The following is an 18,761-nucleotide window of genomic DNA, read 5'->3' on the forward strand; positions in this document are numbered from 1 at the left end:
GGAGCTGTGAGAGGCAGAACTGGAACCAAGGGGGACGTCTTCCTTGAGGTGATAAGCAGATGGGGGATTCTTACACACCAGCCTGTGAGTGTTGCCTGATCCTGATTGCCTGAGCACAGTTGGTGGGAGGTAGGCCATCAGTACTCACGCTGGGCAGGACTAGAACTGGCAGCTCCCATTGACCTTGAGCTGTACAACCAGCCACTCCTAGTTCAAATCCTGGCTCCACCGAGTACAAGCCGTGACTTTGGGCAAGTTATGTAGCCTAAGATTTGGTTTCCTCACCTGTAAAACGGAAATAGCAGTAAGGCACCTTGTAAGATTATTATGACAGTTCATCGGAACACGTTATGTTAAGTGCTTAGCATGGTGCCTGACGCACGAGTCTTCAGTATATGGTAGCAGTTTCTCCTCTTCGGCGTCACCATCACCGTCTTCATCTCCTTGGAAGCAACAAGCCTGTGAAGTTGGGTGAAGAGAGGTTAGCCATCTCCATTGTGCAGATACGGAAACTGAGGCTCAGAGAGGTTGAATCTGACTTGCCTCAGGTCGCACACACAGGTACCGCTGCCTCTCCAAACCCAGGTGGCTTCCTTCACTTGGCTCTCCCTGCACCGCACCCCCACGGCTCCCTCCTCCATCCGGCCCCCACCTCCTGCCCCACTCGGACAGGTTGCCAAGTTCACACACATGTCCTGCTGCTCTCCCCCCCTGGATCCTGCGCATCAGACAGCCACTGGAGGGGGCACAGCTTGAGCAGGTAATGAGGAACCTTCTGGGCCTGGAGGCGTCTCCTGAGCGGACACATAACTTGCTACCTGTTTTTGACCTCTGACCCTCCTGGCGATGTTGGTGGCTTTGTCTCGGAGACCTTGGAGCCATCATCCCGAGGAGTGAGGCACAGGAAATCTGTCCCCATGTGACCCTGTTGTCACTACCTTGCACAGAGCTGCTGTTTTGACGTGGTGGGAGCACTGTTTCCCCTGAGCTTCCAGAGGGTTGTGTCTCCATGTATAGAGACCTCTCCTGCATGCCTGCCCCCTGGCAGCCTAGGCTCTGATTTGGTAATCCCTTCTCTGTCCCCCCAGTTGCCCTACCGTCCATCTCACCAGGAGGGGGAGTGGAATATGTTGGGACTAGTCAGAGGCCAGTTTTGGGTCATCCTCTGATTCAGTTAATGTTTGCTGTAGAACACTCCCAAACTTAGCAGCTTAATAGGATTTATTCTTTCTCACAATTCTGTGGTTTGGCTGGTTTGGCTGGGACTGGATGGTCTCAAGGGGCCTCACTCACACCCCTGGATCCTCAGTTGGGATAGTGTATTAATCATGCCTTCTTATTTTCCGTATTTTTTTTTTTAAGATTTTATTTATTTATTTGACAGAGAGACACAGCGAGAGAGGGAACACAAGCAGGGGGAGTGGGAGAGGGAGAAGCAGGCCTCCCGCCAAGCAGGGAGCCCGATGCGGGGCTTGATCCCAGGACCCTGGGATCAGGACCTGAGCCGAAGGCAGACGCCTAACCAACTGAGCCACCCAGGCGCCCCTGTATTTTTTTTTTTAAGATTTTATTTATTTATTTGAAAGAGAGAGAGAGAGTGCACATGAGCAGGGGGGAGGGGCAGGGGAAGAGGGAGAAGCAGACTCCCTCTGAGCAGGGAGCCTGATGCAGGGCTCGATCCCAGGACCCCAAGATCATGACCCGAGCCGAAGGCAGACACTTAACCGACTGATGCCCCTTTCTGTATTTTTGATGGTTTGACATCTTGGGGCCTTGCAAGGGACTGCCCCTCCCAGAATTAGCCTGTATTCCCGGAGACTCTCCTATAAGGGCTCACCTTTCATGTGGAAACCAAACAGCCCAGAGCCCATACTCCTCCTCACCACCTCCTTTGTGGAGCTCTTGTACTCCGGGCCACTGTCCCCCTGCCCTGATTATCCCAAGGCAGGTACCAGACAACCAGGGACAGCCCCTATGTCCCAGAGCCCCTGAAATTATTCAAACCGGCCAATCCTAAACCGGCTTCCTCTGCCTTGCCTGCTCCTTCCCATGGAAACCAGAGTAAAGTCTGCCCTTCATGTCTCCCTCTGGCACCTCCGCCTGCTTCCCCACGTGGCCCCCTGTGGCCGTGGCGAGCCCCCTCCTCTTGGGAACTGTAACTTTCTTTTCAGTGGCAGTCATGTACTGATCTGTTGGCCTCACCGCACCTGAACCACGATAGAACTCACATGTGAAACCAGACAGCAGCTGTGATGGCTGACAGCATGGTCTCTCATCCTGCAGGAGGCCAGCCCGGGCTTCTTCCGATAGGGTCTCAGTGTTCCCAGCGGAAGACGGAGCAGACTTCCCCGCACAGGCGCTCAGATTCCCACCTGGGGCACGCTGGCTAATGCAATGCAAGGGCCAGCAGAGATTCAAAGGCTGAAAAGAGAGAGATGCCACTTCCTAAGGGAAGGAGAAGCAAAGTGAGGCTGCCAAGTGGTGTGCGCACAGGAATGGGAAGAATTTGTTGCCATTTAAAAAAAATCCACCACACGCTCTGCTTTATGTGTCTTTGGGCACGTGGCTTCCTTTTCCTTAACCTCATTTTTATCACGTTTATAATAGAGTAAAAATGCCTGTCCCTTACAGGGCTGCTAGGAGGGTCCACACCATAAACTGTCAAGTTCCATGGGAATGGAAGGGTTTGTTGTTCACGGACATCCCTACCATGGGCATCACATTTTTGAGTTGAGAAAGATCCAGGTAGTTTGGATCTTAAGAAATGATTTGGTTATCCTATAGCTTGAACAAAAAGAACGTTTCTTAAAACGTAGGTTGGTGTCCTCCTGCTAAGTGCCAGACAAGATGCCCCCCCATTCTTGTATAAAATACAATGGTATTTACAGTCTTAGTTGAGGTGCTTGATCCTTTCTACAGGTGTCCCAGTTCTGGATCTGGGGAGAGGAAATTTGGCCAGATTTGGATCAGGCATACACCTCTGGTCCAACCACGCCCGTCAGAGGGGCACGGTAATGGGTACTGAATGCTGTTTTTTTGTCTGTCTTGACCCTACTCCTTTAACTTGGCTGGACACACTGATCCCTGTCAACCGACAGATCATAAACGTTGTGAATACCCACCCACCCGTCTTCTTGCTCCAGACCTTTCTTGCTTATTCCCGACTTGTGCCCGTTTCCCTGCTGCATTACAGCATAGTTCCTGCATACTTCCTGACTCTTGGCTCGCTTGCATTTATTGGCTTGCTCTCGTACTTTCCCAGGTGGTGGTTCTCATCTGAAATTGTTGGCCCCTGCATCTCAACGCTTCCAGAAGGGCTTCTGCGTGGATACGGCTTCCTATGCAAAGCAACAGCCGACCGTGTATTTCGTTCTTCTGGGTTGAGTTGCACTTGGGGTGTGATAGCCATCCTAGCCTGCTCCTTGGGACTCACCTTGCAGCCGCGGTCCCCCCACTCCACCCAAGAGGTGGGATTTAGATGGTTTCTCTGTCCAGACCCTAGTCCCCTTGAAGGCAGGTGCTGTGTTTCCAGATGTGGTCATCTTGTCCCTATGGGACTAAGAGCATTGGATGGGATATAAAGTCCAAACAGAACAGATTTGGGCTGGATACTTGTAATGGACATGAGTTGTTTTATGGCTGCAAGCATCCAGAACTCTTTCTTATTTGGGAGAAATCCTTCATTGGTGATAGACTCGGTCCTGTCTCCCGAAGCAGGGACCTGATGTTCCCTTTCCTCAGCTGCTGGCCTCTCTGGCACATGTGACCTGGGCATAGCCAGATGCTCTCACCTTGAACTTTGAATCTTGAGGGAGTCTCATAAAAACAATGGTCCCATGAGAAATAATTCTTGCTGGAGAAGTGGAGAAGCTGAGGTCTCAGCGGAGATCACAGGGGGGCCCTAGCAGCAGCTGTGCAGGGGAAATACTCTCACTGAGCTTTCCCAGTGGCCAGACTTGGGCTGTGTTTTTGCTGCTTGGACCTCCTGGTTTCTGCCTTTTTTTTGAGCTCCGTTCTCCATTTTTGCTATTACCTCTTTTGCTGCATCGAGTCAGAATAAATGCTTGTGTTTTTGCTTTTGCAGCCAAAAACCTGACCGATGCAGCCCACAAATAATAATAAAGGACGGCCTCCATTGCCCAAGTGGGTAGCTGTGCCGGGCGGGGCACCGGGCGCTTCATGGAGGTGACACTGAACCCTTACAGCAGTCCTGGGGGGAGTTACTGTTTTTCTCACTTTGCATATTAGACTCAGGCTCTATGAACAGTGCTGCTGTGAACATTTCTCGAATGCATTTTCCTGGCATTCATGTGTGCACATTTCTGTCGGGTATGTAACTAGGAATGGAATTGTTGGGTCATAAAGTACAGGATATGTTCCTCGTCATTAGCTAATGTTCAGTGTTTTCCAGAACGCTCTTACAAAATTCAACTCCCAACAGCACTTGTATGAGATGCTGGTTTCAATATGTGAGCGGATGTTGGCCAACATTTGATATTGTGTCTTTTTTATATTAGTCCTTGTGGCAGGTGTTTAGTGGTATCTCATTACAGCTTAGTTTGCATTCCCAACTTGTGTCTGCTTCTCTCTGGTTCCTGCACAATTCCTGCCTCTTGGCTCTTTTGCATTTATTTTCTTGCTCTTGTACTTTCCCATGTGGTGTTTTTCATCTGAAATTGACAGCCTTTGCGTGAGGTTGAGTACCTTTTAAGAAGAATTTTTATTTTTTAAAAATATTAGTTGGATAGGATGGAGAGTTCCCACATACCACCCCTGTGGTATATTTGTTGCAATGAATGCACTAATATTCATATGTTACTATTAACTAAAGTCCACAGTTTACATTAAGATTCATTCTTTGTGTTGTCTAATTCTGTGGGTTTTGGCAAATGCATAATGTCATGTATCCACCATGAGAATATCATACAGAATAGTTTCAGTGCCCTAAAGACCTTGCACCATCTCTTCATCTCACCCCACTTACCCCAAACCCCTGACAACCACTGACTTTTTTTTTTTACTATCTCTATAATTTTGCCTTTTCCAGAATGTCATATAGTTGGAATCATACAGTATATAGACTTCTCAGACTGGCTTTTTTCAGTTAGCAATATCTATTTAAGGTTTCTCTGTGTCTTTTCATGGCTTGGTAGCTAATTTTTTTTTTATCACTTAATAATATTCCATCATTTGGATTAATATCCAAAATACCCAGTTTGTCTCTCCATTCACACATTAAAGAATATCTTAGTTGCTTCCACCTTTTGGCAGTTGTGGGTAAAGCTGCTAGAAACACCCATGTGCCGTGTTTGTGTGGACATAAGTTTTCAGTTCATTTGGGTAAATACCAAGGAGCACGATTGCTTGATCATATGATAAGAGCATGTGTAGTTTTGTAAGAAAGTGCCGCCCTGTCTTCCAGAGTGGCCATTTTCATTCTCACCAGCAACGAACGAGACTTCCTGATGCTTCACATCTCAGCATTTGGTGTTGTCAGTTTTGGGATTCTAGCCATTCTTATATGTGGGTAGTGATGTCTTGTCTTAATTTGCAATTCTCTAATGGCATATAAATTTGAGCATCTTTTCATGTGCTTACTTGCTCTCTGTATATCTTCATTGATGAGTAGTCTGTTCCTGTCTTCGCTCGTTTTTAAATTGGGTTGTTTCCTTATTAAGAGTTCTTTGTGTATTTTGGATACAAGTGCTTTATCAGATTGTGTGTTTTGCAAATATTTTCTCCCAGTCTGTGGATTTTATTTTCATTCTCTTAATATCATCTTTCATGGAGGAGAAATTCTTAATTTTAGTGAAGGACAGCTTCTCGGTTTTTCTTTCATACATCATGCTTACATGCATCATGAAAACCTTATCACCAAACCCCAATTCTTTTCTTATGTGATCTTCTGGAAGTTTTATAGTTTTGCACTTTACACTTAAGCCTGTGTATTTTGAGTTTGTATTTTACACTTAAGCCTGTGTATTTTTAGATTTTGTAAAGGGTAGGAGGTCTGCATCTACATTTACTTTATCTTTTTTCATGTTGATGTCCAATTGTTCCAGTACTGTTTGTTGAAAAACTATCCTTTCTCCATTGAATTGCCTTTGCTTCTTTGTCAAAAATCAGTTGTCCATTTCTGGGTACTCTGTTGTGTTCCATTGATCTATGTGTCTGTTCTTTCACCAATCCCACACTCGCTTCATTACTGTATCTCTGTAATGGGACTTGAAGTTAGGAAGTGTCAGCCCTCCAATTTTGTTCTCCTTCAAGACAGGGTTGGCTGTTCTGGGTCTTAGGTCTCTCCTTATCTAACTTTCTAATCAGTCTGTTGATATTCACAGAATGATTTCGTAGGCTTTTGATTGGGATTGCATTGAATTGGCATTGTTAAGTACGTTTTGATATATTTATTTGCAATTTGGATTTTTGTGTGTGACATACTCTTTCTAATCTCTTGCCCATTTTTCTTTTTCTTATTGATTTGATAAGTTCTTTCTATATCTTTGAAAAATGGTTGTCTTTATATGTATTAGAAATTCTCATTCTGGACTTGCCTTCTCAGTCTATTAATGATGCCTTTTGATGAATAGAAGATCTTAATCTTTTTTTTTTTTTTTAAGATTTTATTTATTTATTTGAGAGAGAGAATGAGAGAGAGAGCACGAGAGGGGGGAGGGTCAGAGGGAGAAGCAGACTCCCTGCTGAGCAGGGAGCCCGATGCGGGACTCGATCCCGGGACTCCGGGATCATGACCTGAGCCGAAGGCAGTTGCTTAACCAACTGAGCCACCCAGGCGCCCTAGAAGATCTTAATCTTAATTCTGTTCAGTTTAACCATTTTTCTTCATGGTTATATATTTCATGGCCTGTTTAAGATTCCAGAAGTTATGAGTAAATTCTGCTCTGTTATTTTCTAGAGCAGGGGTCTGCAAAATTTTTCTGGAACAGGTTGTATAATAAATATTTTTGGCCTGTCTGTCATATGGTCTACGACATACCTATGCAACTCTGTCACTGTAGTGTGAAAGCATAGGCAATATGTAAATGAAGGGGTGTGTGTGTGTTCCGGTGCAACTTAATCTACAAAGCCACGCAGTGGGCCAGTTCCGTTTCCTGGGCCATAATTTGCTGAACTGCATGTGAGGGTAGCGCTGGCCACTAGTATTCTCTATGATGACAGCAACATTCTATGTGTGCTTTGTTCAAGATGGAAGCCACGAGCCCCATGTGGGTGTTGTGTGATCGGAATATAGCCAGTGCAACTGACAAACTGAATTTTATATTTTGTTTAATTTTTATTAATGGAAACTTAAGTAGCTGCATGGGACTAGTGGCCACTGCGGAAGACAGTGTAGTTGTGGAGGCTTATTGTTTTGTCATTTGCTTAGGTCTACACTGAGAAATGGAAATGATTTTAGTGTACAGTGAAGGGTAGGGGAGAGATGACCATCCCGTTTACACAAAGACCATTTCTTTAAAGCACTGTCTTTTCCCCACAGCTGGGCAGAGCCATCTTTGTCATACATCAGGTACCTCTGTATGTGTGAGTTGGCTTTTGGACTCTGTTATGTCTTAGTAGTTATGTGTATTTTATCTCTCCTTGCACCAGTATCATAGTGTCTTAAATACTGAAGCTCAATAGTGAATAAGACTGGATATCGGATAGATTTAATACTCTTTTTCTCTTCTTCAAGAATATCTTAGTGCTTCTTACCCTTTGCATTTCCATATAAATTTATAATTACCTTGTCAATTTCCATACAAAATCCCTCTTCTTGAATATTTTGAGACTGAATTTGTAGATCAAATTGGAGAAAATTAACATATTTCTCCTATTCAGTCTTCCAAATGAAGTACCTAGGATGACTCTTTGCTTATTTAGATCTTCTTTAACTTCTACCAATCATGTTTTTTAGTTTTCAGTACAGAGGACTTCTACATCCTTCAGTAGATTTATTCCTAGGTATTAAATATTTTTGATGCTATTTTAAGTGATATTTAAAAAATTATTTTCTAATTGTTTATGGTAGGCATATAAATACACAGTTGCTTTTTATACACTGACCTTGTACCTACAACCTTGTTTAATTTACTTATTAGTTATAATAATTTATCTGTAGATTCTTTTGGATTGTCTGTGCATAAAAGCACATAATTTGTGCATAAGGACATCGCTGTTTCTTTGATCCTCTTTCTTTCTTCTCTTTATTTATTTTTCTCTGGTATTGTGTTGTCAAGAATCTCCAGTTACTGTTGAATAGAGGTGATGAGAGTGGAGCAGGCACTCTTAGTTGCAGTTCAGTCTCAGAGGGAAAGCTTTCATCATGTTTGTTTCAGGTTACTCTCTATCAGTACATCTTAGCCGGTTGGTTTTCTAACATCAAACCATCCTTGCATTCCTGGAGTACTCAATTTGACTGTGTTGTATTCTTCCTTATTCTTAATATTATCACTAGATTAGCTTTGCTAATATTTTGATTGTGATTTTGGCATCTATATTACTAAGCAAGATTGGCCTGGAATTTTCTTGTCTTGTATCTTATGTCTTTCTTATGTTTTTGTCAGTTTTGGAATCAAAGTGATGCTGACCTCATAAAACTAGTTGGGAAGAATATCTTCATTTCCTATTTTCTGGTAGAGCTTTTGCAGCATTTGGCATTATTTCTTTCTTAAATATTTGGTACATTTCACCCATGAATTTTCTTCAGTTTCTGGTTCATCTTGTGTCAGATTTTGCAAGTTATATTTTTCTGAAATGAGTCCATATTATCTAAATTTTCAAATTTATTGCCATAGAGTTATTAATATCTTACGATTTTTTAAGTCTCTGATAGGTCTGTAGTGATTATCTTTCATATTCCCCAAATCAACTGTTTATCCCTTTTCTGTTTTTCTTCATTATTCTCTCTAGGGTTTTTTCAAAAAATCAACTTTGTCTCTCTTAATTTTCTATGTCGTGCATTTGTTTTCTGTTTCATTAAGTACTGCTATTATTTTTATTACTTTCTTCCTTCTATTTTATTTGCATTTAATTTTTTATTTGCATTTATATATTGAAGTATAGCATCATATATATATACAGAAAACTGCATAAAGCTTAACTGTACAGTTAATGCATTTTTACAAAATTAACGCACCTGTTTATGAAATAGAATTTAATGGCACTCCAGAAGCCCCCCATTGTCCCCTCTAGTCACCAATCCTCCTCTCAGTCCCAAAGATAACCATTAGCCGGCATCTAACCCCATAGATTAGATTTGACCTGTTTTTGAAGTTTATATAAATGTAATCATATAATATATTCTTCTTTGTTTCTTGCTTCTTTCCCTGAACATTATGTTCATGAAATTCATCCATTTTGTTGCATGTAGCGAACATTTGCATATTTTAATTATACATATGCATAGCATTTCATTTGTATAAATATATTGTAGTTGGTTTAACTCTTCTATGTTGATATTCAAATCAATTTGAATTGATTACACTTTGGAGATAGTATGAATGATTTTGAATAATAAAGGTGCCCAAATCACAATAAAAATATTAGCAAAACTAATACAGTGATAATATTAAGAATAAGGGAGAATACAACACAACCCAAGTTGAGCGCAATAAACATTGTAGCATACGCTCTTTGGGTACACAATGTACACACTACTGTTGGATACATAGCTACCTAGGAGTAGAAGTGCAGGGTCCTAGGGTATTTGTGTGTTCACGTTAGGAGATACTGTCAAATGGTTTTCCAAAGTGGCCGTGAGAACATTTTCCTGCTAGCAGTATATGAGAATTTGAGTTTCTCCATGTCCTTGCCAAGACTTGGTATTGTCAGCCTTTTTAATTTTAGCCATGCTGGTGGGAGATTAGTGGTATTCCATTGTAGTTATAACTATTTTTTCTTAATGAGTAATGAGATTGAGCATCTTTTCATATGTTTATTGGCCATTTGTATATTTTCTTTAATGAAGTTCAAGTCTATTGCCCATCAGGTTGTTATCCTTTTTATGTTTTATGACTTGTATAGGTTCTTTACATACTTTGGCTAAGAGTCTAGTTTTTATGTGTTGCAAATATCTTCTACTCTTGCCTTTTTACTCCTTTTTTGGTGTCTTGGACAGAAGTTCTTAATGTTAGTGTATTCACTTTATCAGTCTTTTCCTTCATGGTTGATGCTTTAATGTCCTATTTAATCAATCTTTACTTATCTCAAAGTCAAAAATATGTAATCCTGTTTGTCCTCTAGAAGTTTTTTTGCTTCACTTTCCCAATTTGGATCTAAGATACACTTTGAGTTGATGCAGCACAGGGTTTTTCAGCCTTGGTACTATGGACATTTTAAACTCGCTAATTCTTTGTTGTGAAGGGCTGTCCTGTGTATTGTTGGATGTTTAGCAGCATCCCTGACCTCTGCTCCCTAGATGCCAATAGCATGGCCCCTCTCCAACCAGCACAGTCAAAAATGTCTCCAGAATTGCCAAATGTTCCCTAGGGGACAAAATTACCCTCACTTGAGAACCACTGATTTAACATATGGTGTGAATTAGGGGTTACTTTTCATTTATTTTCTCATATGGCATTCAATTAATTATATTTCTTCCTTTGCAATTTTTATACGTTCTATTTATTTTTCTTTCTTTGTTGCACTGGTATGAGCATCTAGTTCAATGCTGAACAGAAATGATGATAGTGGGGGGAAGATGAGTATTTCACCATAAGTATAATTTTTTACAGTAGGTTCACTGAGAATATCTGCTATCTGATTCAGAAAGTTCCCTTATATTCTTCATTTATTAGGAGTTTTTAAAAAATTGTTAATGACACCTGACACTAATATAACACTGTATATTAACTACACTGGAATTAAAATGAAAACTTCATGGAAAAAATCATTAATGATTGTTGATAGTTTTATGAAATGCTTTTTTTTAAATGTATCTATGCAGGTGATCATGTAAATTCCCTTTAATTATGTTATCATGGCATTGCATAATGATGTCACATTAATTGATTTTGCAATGTGAAACCAGCTTTGCGTTTTTAGAATAAATCCAGGAATTTAGGCCTTGGATTATGTTATCTTCCTCCAGGGAGTTTTTGCTTTTGCTTTTGGAAGGCATGAAGGCATATTAGCAATTCAGGATGAACTTCAGCCAGTTTTAGGCATTGAGATGATTCGGAGTTGAAGGGTGGTGTTTTCCAGGGCTGCTCTGCTTCCTGTTCATTCATCCTAGGGGCAGCTGCTGATGCTTCCAGGCCCGCAGGGCAGGGACAGTTACCAGGGCTCCTTTTCTTTTAGCTGTGATCCATCTGCCTCATAAAGATGTCAGGAGGACTGTTGGGGTTCTCAGCCTCTCAGCCCTCTCCCAGAATTAGCAAGTTGACCCTGGGGAAGGCAGTTCCAAATGCTGCCCTTTCTACATTACATCTTCTTCCAAGTCAAGACCTGGTCATTCTTTTCTGCCTTCTTAGTTCTCTGAGGGCTTCAAACAGTTTATTAAAATAATAATAACTAATATTATTGTTATCATCATTATTTTGTTCAGCTTTTGTAGCTGTTCTCACTGGGATGGTTGGGTCTGAATTATCTGATCAGTCATTACTAGAGGTGGAAGTTTCTCAGTTAGAGAAAAAAATATCAAATACTCAAAGATAAAACATGTATGTTTGAAATAAAACAACCCGTGAATCACCCCCTCGGTTATGAAATAAAACACTGACTATCCTGGGGCACCTGGGTGGCTTCAGTTGGTTAAGCATCTGACTCTTGATTTCGGCTCAGGTCATGATCTCGAGGTCATGAGATGGAGGCCTGTGTTGGGCTCCCTGCTCAGCGGGAAGTCTGCTTGGGATTCTCTCCCTCACTCTCTGCCCTTCCCCTCCTGCTTGCTCACACACACACTCTCTCTCTAAAAACAAAACAAAACAAAACAAAACAAAACAAAACAAAACAAAACAAAACAAAACATTATGAGTATCTTAGAAACCCGTGTGCCCTGCCTAATCTCATTCTTCTCTCTCTCTGCCATAACTAACCCCTACTTTAATTGTTGTGTTAATCCTTTGTTGCTTTTCTTTCTAGTGTTAGCAGCTATGTATGCATTTCTAATTGTAATGCATAGTTTTGCCTGTTTTTGAACTTTATATAAATGAAATCTTATTAAATCTATCCTGTGGTATCTCACTTCTTTTGCTCAAGTTTGTGTTTTAGAAATTTATCTAAGATGGCGATTTTCTCTACTCCATAGTCTTCCATTGATACACAGTGTATTTTCATTCTAGTGTAGATGGGCATTTGTATTGTTTTAGGTTTTGAGCTATTATAAATAATACTATGATGAACATTCTTCTACACACTTCTTGGTGCACAGGTAAAGTTATAGGATATACATATCTTTGACTTTGCTTGATAATACCAAACTCTTTTCCCAAATGATTGTATTAATTTATAATCCCACAGCACTGTATGAGTTTCTGTTGCTCTGTAATCTTGCCAACACTTGGTATTGATTGACTTTTTACACTTTTGCCAATATGATGAGTGCCAAGTAATATCTTATATTGCATATTCCACTGATGTCTGCTGAGATTACACTTTTTTTCATATGGAACCATAACCATCTATTTTTCTCTGAAATACCTGTTCTTATGTCTTGCTCTTTAAAATTTTTTTTTTTTGTTTGGGCTGTTTTTTTCTTTTTTCTTAATTGATTGTTAGGGGTCTTTCTACATTCTAGATCACAGCTGCCCAATAGAACTTTCTATAATGGTAGAAATGCTATATATCTGCACCGTCCAGTATGGTAGCCACCAGCTACATAGGGCTGTTGAGCACGTCATATGCCATAGTGCAACAGAGGAACTACATTTTTATTATTATTTAATTTGAATCTGACTAGCCACATATCTAATAGCCACCTTATTGAACAACACAGTTTTAGGTAATTTGTTGGCTTTATGTTTTATGAATCTCTTCTCAAAGTTTATGGATTATCTTTTCACTCCCTTTATGGTGCCATTTGATGAATAGAAGTTTTTTTTTTTTTAAGTTTCTTTATTTATTTTAAGTAATCTCAACACCCAACGTGGGGCTTGAACCCACGACCGTGAAAGCAAGAGTCGCATGCTCTTCTAACTGAGCCAGCCAGATGCACCAATGAACAGAAGTTCTTAATTTTAATGCAGTGAATTTTATCATTCTTTTCCTTTTTTGTTTTATCAGTCTTTTCCTTTTTAGTGTTTAATATATTGTTTATAAAGTCCTTTCTCATCCTGAGGTCTTAGAAATTGATTTTTGCGTGTCTCATGAGGAATTGTGATTTTTTTCTCTCCCTCATCATAGCTAATTTCCCTAACATCATTTACTAACGGGTCCTTTCTTACCTCACCGATCTGCAGGACTGGCAGTATTAATCAAGATATTGACAAGAAATAGATGGTACCCTCATGCAATATAATTGAAAAGAGTTTAGGGGTGCCTGGGTGGCTCAGTCGGTTAAGTGTCTGACTCTTGATTTTGGCTCAGGTCGTGATCTCAGGGTCGTGAGATTGAGCCCTGCATGGGGATCTGCACTGAGCATGGAGCCTGTTTGGGATTCTATCTCTCCCTCTCCTTCCAGTCCTCCCCCTTCCTCCTCTCTCTCTAAAAAAAAAAGAGTTTAATAAAGGTACTTTTTATAAAGATGGGGGCAGGGTTAAGGGAAACTGCAGAAGATGAGGGAGCTCTTGGGCAGGTACAAGCTGGGAACATGTAGCATATCTAAGCCAGAGGGATCAAGGGGAAGAGGCAGGACTTATTGGACCCAGAGAAAAAAGCAGAACAAAAAGGCTATCATATAGCAGGTGACTTTCTGTAGAAAAACATACCAGTCACTGTGGCCCAAGAGAGAGAGAATGGGCCAGAAAAATAAATACTTGAGTATTCAGCCTCACCCTTGTCCCTCCTTCAGATCTCCTGCTGGTGTTGAACCCACTGTAACTTAGCTGGAAACCAGAGGAAAGGGAATGTCTTTTTTACATCTTGCTGAAATGTTATTCACCCTTTAAAGTGCTCTTAAATGACAATTTGTGGTCCGAAACTTCAAGATTTTCTGTATGTTCCAGGTAGACCCAACTGAACTCTCTCTCTCTCTCTCTCTCTCTTTTTTTATGCATTTCAATAACTTTATTGAAAGATATATCCCTTAGTACCAAAACATAATGGTAGTCGGTTAGGCTACCTCTGCCAACTCAGAATTAACACTGATGTTGTCAAATTATTGAAATATATCAGCCTTTTGGGAAAACTGAAGTTATCCACAGAACACAGTTCACAAAAGTATAAGATATATTGTAGTTCTTTGGTTTATTTTCCAGTGCACATTTACCCATAACATGATGTCAAAATTGGGTACAGCCATTATGGATGGACTCAGGCTACTTGCTGCACTGAGTAACTGTTTACAACATTTTTAATGCCGTAGATCTCCTTATAGTCACTGACTTAATAGAAAATCTTGAATACTACCGTAACAACTTTATAATTATGAAGATGCCTACTTACTTTTTTAGACTTTCTTTTGGCACAGGAGGGGCAATTAGTGAAAGTATATTCTCTTCCTTTAAGAATTCTAAATTAGAAGCAATAGCAGTTTCTATAAAAACAGCCCTTAGTAAAAACTTCTGGAGTGTTAAATCAGCAAGTTTTTGGGGCGAAGTTATTTTGAATTACTAACACAATAAAAACAAATTTTCTTGATGGAATTAGGTGGAGGCAGTAGATATTGTGTAAATTTTATCATGGATGTAAACATCACCTGTTTTTTAGAAAAAATATTAAAAGATAACTTAATATGCCAAAATGACTAGGCGTGTAGTTTTGCTTTTATAAAATGCCTTCAAATTTAAGTGTAATTCCCAAGTATCAATAAAGTCCAATCTCTGGATTATCTATTACTTGCACTATAGATACCAAGAAACCATTTTCACTGCCTAGAATGGTGATCCTTGTTATGCCTTAGAAGTGCATTTGTGAAATGTTGGTTTTGATGTATACCTCATAATTTAGAATTTATTTAGGTTACCACTTTTAATAACACCTAAATACACTTTTGATTCCCATAACATTTTGAGTCTTAAGACTCTAATATTACTACCTCATTAGCCTAGCAAACAATAAAGGTCTTTGATATTAGGGACCTTATAACTGATGGAGTCCATAAAGGTCAGCTCTGGGGCACAGAGTAGAGTAGAGAAGGTTGGACAGTGCATCTAGATAGAGAAACAGAAATCATCAAACACCCCTGTTCTCTTATAAATCTGTTTTCCATAAATGCATGGGTTTCTATGCGTTCTCTCTTCATATTGTGCCACTGGTCTGTTTGTACCAATACCACACTGTTTTAGTTACTGTAGCTTTGTTTTTTAAAGTAGTCTCCATGTGCCCAATGTTGGGCTGGAACTCATAGCCCTGAGATCAAGAGTCACATGCTCTACTGACTGAGCCAGCTGGCACCCCAGTTACTGTAGCTTTAAATATGATTTCATACTTGGGAGGACAAGTCTCCCCTCCTTGTTTTTCTTCTTCAGGAATGTCTTGTCTATTCTTGGCCTTTTATTCTTTCTTATATATTTTAGAATTAGTTTGCCAATACCCATAAGAATCTCTATTAGAATTTTGATTGGAATTGCGTTGAACCTACAGATCAAATGGAAGAGAGCCGACATATTTACAGTATTTAATCTCCCCATCCAAGGATATAGTTTATATCTCCCTATACTTGGGTTTTTTAAAATGTGTCCCTTAATAAAGTTTTGTAAACTTTTATAAAGGGCTCTGTTTCTTTTGCTAAATTTTTTTCTAGATACTTTCTCTTTTTATTGCTATAGTAAATTTTTTTTTAAAAAAATGTCACTTTCTTTCTGGTTGTTGCTCATGTGTGAAAATGCAATGACTCTTGTCTATTTTAGACCCAGCAGCCTCACTGAATTAGCTTAGTAATCCTGATAGTTTCTCTGAGAGTTCTTTGGGATTTTCTATATACATAGTCGTATTGTCTATAAATGACAATAGTGTTGTTTCTTCCTTTACAATCCATCTGTTTTTCTTTCTTTCTTTTTTTTCTTTAGAGAGAGAGAGAGATTGAAAATGCAAGCTGGGTGGGGGGGCATGAGGAACAGAGGGAGAGGGAGAGAATCTTAAGCAGACTCCTCACTGAGTGCAGAGCCCGACACGGGGCTCAATCTCACAACCCTGAGACCATCAACTCTGATGAAATCAAGAGTCAGTCACTTAACCAACTGAGCCACCCAGGTGCCCCAATCTGTTTTTCTCTTGAAATTCTTTTTGCAGCACTTATGACTTCTAGTAAAGTATAGAATAGAAGTGGTATTGGCAGACACCCCTTACTTGCTCATGATTTTAGAGGAAATGCTCTCAATATTTTAGCATTAGTTATGGTGTCTACTATATGTTCGTACAGAAGCCCTATATCAGGTTATGGAAGTTCCCTTCTATTGCTAGGTTGGTAAATGTTTTTGTTTTTAACATGAAAGGATATTGAATTTTATCAAGTGCTCTTACTACATTAATTAAGGTCATCATAGGAGTTTTTTTCCTATTGCGTTTGGAATGGTTTCATTTCTTTCTTTTTTTTTTTTTTTTAAGATTTTTTTTATTTATTTGAGAGAGAGTGAAAGCAAGAGAGATCACAGAGGGAGAGGCAGAAGCAGACTCTCCACTGAGCAAGGAGCCTGATGTGGGGCTTGATCCCAGGACCCTGAGATCATGACTTGAGCCAAAGGCAGACGCTTAACCAACTGATCCACCCAGGCACCCCAATGGTTTCATTTCTAATTGCTAAATTCTTACCTATTTTTCAAGTCCTCCCCAAACCTCCCTAACAGTTCCCTACTCTCTATCGTAAGGAATCCTGTCTCCTCTCCCTTCACTTGATAATTAGCCCTTTGAGGACAGGGACTATATGTTACTCCCTATACCTGTAATGCCCAGTACACTGGCACATCATGAATGCTAACAAAATGTTAACTAAATTGTGGAGTGAGTCTTTCTTATGGCACTTAACTGTTTTGATTTTATAGTCTCTTGTCTACATATATTTGCTCTTTTTCTAGAAGGGAAGCTTTCAAGTGTAGGGTCCAATTCTGATTATTCTCTTTCTCCCTCTGGCACCTAACCCCTGGCCTGATTCAGAGCCCTGTTCACTGACTGCATGAGTTCTTGCTCTCCTTTGTAAGCTCTACCTTTAAAACTGTTCAGTCAGACTTCCAGGAATAGCCAATCCTTCTTCAAAGTCCCTCTTTGCAGAGAGGTTTGCTTCACCCCACCCACAGGGAACCAGGCCAGGCCTGAAGGCTAAGGGCGAAGAATTTTCTCTAGATTAATTTTTAAAAAGTAATTTTGCTGCAGTCTGGGCTTGATTGTTCAGGGCTGAAGGATGGAGAAAGCAAGCCATAAAGAGCATTCCTTCCCTCTGATAGAAACTGAACCAAGGGCAGGGTAACAGTGTCAGAGAGTTGGCCACTGATGGAGCTTCACTTTGTGCCCAGCTAGGCATGGAGGTGAACAGGACATGTCAGCCTCAGTCTTGAGCCTATAGAGGTTAATCACCTTGGAAATAGAAAATTTACATTTGACAAGTTGAGTGGCACTACCAGGCCATCTCTTCATTCATTCACGCATGTATCTCATTCACTCACTCAGTATTGTAAAGCCTCCACCATGTGGCAGGCATTGTACTAAGCACTAGTGGATTCAGGGATGAAGAGAGGCCATCCCCATCTCAGGCAGCTTGTGGCTGGATGAGGGAGCTGGTTATGTATACAACTCCAGCACTTTGGTAAGTGTGGTGGCCAAAATATGTATTCAAGAGCCCGGGGACACAGGACACAGTGAGTCTCATGGTACAGGTGTTCAAGAGTTGACTAAGAGGCGACTTAAACTTGGTGTGGATGTTCTTTACCGGGATAAGAGAGAAGGATGCATGTGAAGTCAAGGAGACACGAAGGACATGGCAAGTTTGGGGACGATGACAGACATGACTGGGGTTTAGGGACAGGATGAGGATGAGAGAGGAAGAAGGGGAAAACAAGATGTGAGGCTGGTAAGGCAAGCAGGGACCAGGCTCCTAGGGGCCTTAGTTCACAGTGAGAATGTCTGAGAAGGTGTGAGAATGTGTGGGAGCCGTAGCCTCAGGGGTATCAAAAGCCACTTAAACATCTATGTGGGGGGAAATGTGTTCTGATTCATATTTTAGAGAGTTCCAAATGGAGAGGAGGAAATGATGGGAGGAGGGGGACACAATAGAAGGAGGGAGACCCACGAAGAGGAGTGTTGAGCTAACCTGGAAGCACAGGCAGGATTAACTGGATAAGGATGAAAGGGGGGCATTCCAGACACAGGGAATGGCCAAACCCCAATGGAGAAATTGGGGAGCATTTAGAGTGTCATGGGGCCAGTGAAGTGCCCTGGCTGACTGGAATCCAAGGGAGGTCATAAAGTTGGGAAGCAGTTAGTACATGGTAGGTGGGGTATCTAGGGCTCAGAAGTCTGTAGAACTAAATAAGAAAGAGTCCATCAAAGACTCTAAAATCTTAGGGTTTGGAGATGTAGCTCAGGGTACTTGGAAGAGATCTGTTGGAGATGAGGAAACCTAGATTCTAGACTCTGTTCTGCCACCAACTTGCTGCATGAATTTGAACAAGTTATTTCTCCTCTCTGGGTCTCATTTTCTTGCTTATAAAATGAGGAAGCTGGTCTAGATCTCT

Source organism: Mirounga leonina, unplaced genomic scaffold (assembly GCF_011800145.1).
Source record: "Mirounga leonina isolate KUSES-001 unplaced genomic scaffold, KU_Mleo_1.0 Mir_94, whole genome shotgun sequence".
NCBI classification, from domain to species: domain Eukaryota; kingdom Metazoa; phylum Chordata; class Mammalia; order Carnivora; family Phocidae; genus Mirounga; species Mirounga leonina.